Source organism: Castanea sativa, chromosome 1 (assembly GCF_040712315.1).
Source record: "Castanea sativa cultivar Marrone di Chiusa Pesio chromosome 1, ASM4071231v1".
NCBI lineage: Eukaryota > Viridiplantae > Streptophyta > Magnoliopsida > Fagales > Fagaceae > Castanea > Castanea sativa.
In genome coordinates this window covers 50,531,657-50,535,057 of record NC_134013.1, presented here as the reverse complement: position 1 = coordinate 50,535,057, position 3,401 = coordinate 50,531,657, and positions in this window count along the sequence as shown.

The following is a 3,401-nucleotide window of genomic DNA, read 5'->3' as shown; positions in this document are numbered from 1 at the left end:
ATGAAGAGGTAGTTGTTTAGGCATTCACCCCAATTGTTCTTTATGCACATAATTTTTTTAATGAGTACTAAGCACTCTAAAAGATATATTATACTCGGTTCACTTCGACCAAAAAATCACTTAATCCTTTGACACTACCAAGTCTTCCCGTTGAAAACATTCACATATGACAATTCTCAAATCCTAGAGTGGAAATGAAAGTTTAAAACTTTCAACTTTGTATTGCCCTCAAATCTAATTTTCCATCAGTGGATGGGTATGCCACATCATTCAGCTTTATAAAAATTTGACAAGCACTAATTCTACTTTTTCCGAATTCGATTAACAATAATCAAAAAAACCAAAAACAAGTTATTTCTAACTAACTTTCCAAAGCCCCATGCCTATTTATATTTAATATTTAATTTCACAAAAACTGGATTTTTTTATAATTATTTAAAGTTTGGTTTTTGAATACGTTTTGCTTGTTTGATTAGCACAACAGTTACTCTGAAACCAAAACAAATGGCCTCTTTGAAATACTGCACCGAATTTTAAGGATTTAATCTCCATAGAAAATAAAACCCTAGAAATTGAAAGTTCGGAAAACCGATTCCGTCTTGAATTCGATTTTCCGCTGTTTGGCTACCTCACACACCAATAGATTTGGAATCGAATTCCAAAAATTCTATGCATCTGAAATCCACATTAAAAAAAAAAAAGATAAATAAACTGAGAGTAAGAGTTCAGAGTTGTGCAAACCAATTCTCATGCTTAGAAAAAAATATATATTAAATTAAAATTGAAAAAATTTTACAGGCAAATAACCGCTACTACAAAAATTGAATTGAACAGTATAATATATAGTATGGAGTTTGAAAGGATATTTTGATTACTGATTGAAGAAGATTGGAGATTTCTGGCTAAGAAAAGAAAGGAGAATCGAGCTACGGAACCAAATGAGAATTGATTTCTATTAGCGTTTTTGTAATATCTATAGACTCACAAAACTACGTTGTTTTTGTTTATATATATAGAAATCTTTTACTAAATCACATTCTATAATATAGTGTCCTTTTGTCTTTTTGGTAGAATATAATATAGTGTCCCGTTTAATATAGAAATCTTTTGCTAACAAAACAAATCTACAACAAATACAATACTCCACGAATTACATATCTTCTCAAACAAATGTCTACGTTCCATCGACCAAAAAATCAACTAATCCTTTGACACTACCAAGTCTTCCCGTTGAAAACATTCACACATGACAATTCTCAAATCCTAGAGTGGAAATGACAGTTTAAAACTTTCAACTTTGTATCGCCTTCAAATCTAATTTTCCATCAGCGGATGGGTATGCCACATCATTCAGCTTTATAAAAATTTGACAAGCACTAATTCTACTTTTTCCAAATTCGATTAACAAAAATCAAAAAAACCAAAAACAAGTTATTTCTAACTAACTTTCCAATGCCCCATGCCTATATATATTTAATATTTAATTTCACAAAAACTGGATTTTTTTTTTAATTATTTAAAGTTTGGTTTTTGAATACGTTTTGCTTGTTTGATTAGCACAACAGTTACTCTGAATCCAAAACCAATGGCCTCTTTGAAATACTGCACCGAAATTTAATGATTTAATCTCCATAGAAACTAAAACCCTAGAAATTGAAAGTTCGGAAAACCGATTCCGTCTTGAATTCGATTTTCCGCTGTTTGGCTACCTCACACGCCAATAGATTTGGAATCGAATTCCAAAATTTCTTTGCATCTCAAATCCACATTAAAAAAAAAAAAGATAAATAAACTGAGAGTAAGAGTTCAGAGTTGAGCAAACCAATTCTCAGGCTTAGAAAAAAATATATATTAAATTAAAAAAGAAACAATTTTACACACAAATAACTGCTACTACTAAAATTGAATTGAACAGTATAATATATAGTATAGAGTTTGAGTCGATTACCGATTGAAGAAGATTGGAGATTCCTGGCGTTGAAGAGAGAGGAGAATCGAGCTACGGAACCAGATGAGAATTGATTTCTATTAGCGTTTTTGTAATATATATAGACTCACTAAACTACATCGTTTTTGTTTGTATATATAGAAATCTTCTACTCTATCACGTCCTATAATATAGTGTCCTTTTGTTTTATTGGTAGAATATAATATAGTGTCCCGTTTAATATAGAAATCTTTTACTAACAAAACAAATCTACAACAAATACAATACTTCACGAATTACATATCTTCTCAAACAAATGTCTACGTTCCAATTGGGTAATGAAGAGAGAGTTGTTTAGGCATTCACCCCAATCGATCTTTATGTACATAATTTTTTTAATGAGTACTAAGCACTCTAAAAGATATATTAAACTCCATTCACAACGACCAAAAAATCAACTAATCCTTTGACACTACCAAGTCTTCCCGTTGAAAACATTCACATATGACAATTCTTAAATCCTAGAGTGGAAATGAAAGTTTAAAACTTTCAACTTTGTATCACCCTCAAATCTAATTTTCCATTAGTGGATGGATATGCCACATCATTCAGCTTTGCAAAAATTTGCCAAGCACTAATTCTACTTTCTCCGAATTCGATTAACAATAATAAAAAAAACCAAAAACAAGTTAGTCTAACTAACTTTCCAATGCCCGATGCCTATTTATATTTAATATTTAATGTCACAAAAACTAGATTTTTTTTTAATTATTTAAAGTTTGGTTTTTGAATACGTTTTGCTTGTTTGATTAGCACAACAGTTACTCTGAATCCAAAACCAATGGCCTCTTTGAAATACTGCGCCAAATTCTAATGATTTAATCTCCATAGAAACTAAAACCCTAGAAATTTAAAGTTCGGAAAATCGATTCCGTCTTGAATTCGATTTTTCGCTGTTTGGCTACCTCACATGCCAATAGATTTGGAATCGAATTCCAAAAATTCTGTGCATCTCAAATCCACATTAAAAAAAAAAAAAGATAAATAACCTGAGATTGAGAGTTCAGAGTTGTGCAAACCAATTCTCATGCTTAAAAAAAATATATATTAAATTAAAAAAGAAAAAATTTTACATGCAAATAACTGCGACTACTGAAATTGAATTGAACAGTGTAATATATAGTATAGAGTTTCAAAGGATATTTCGATTACCGATTGAAGAAGATTGGAGATTCCTGGCGATGAAGAGAGAGGTGAATCGAGCTACGGAACCAGATGAGAATTGATTTCTATTAGTTTTTTTGTAATATATATAGACTCACTAAACTACGTCGTTTTTGTTTATATGTATAGAAATCTTTTACGAAATCACATCCTATAATATAGTGTCCTTTTGTTTTTTTGGTAGAATATAATATATTGTCCCGTTTAATATAGAAATCTTTTACTAACAAAACAAATCTACAACAAATAC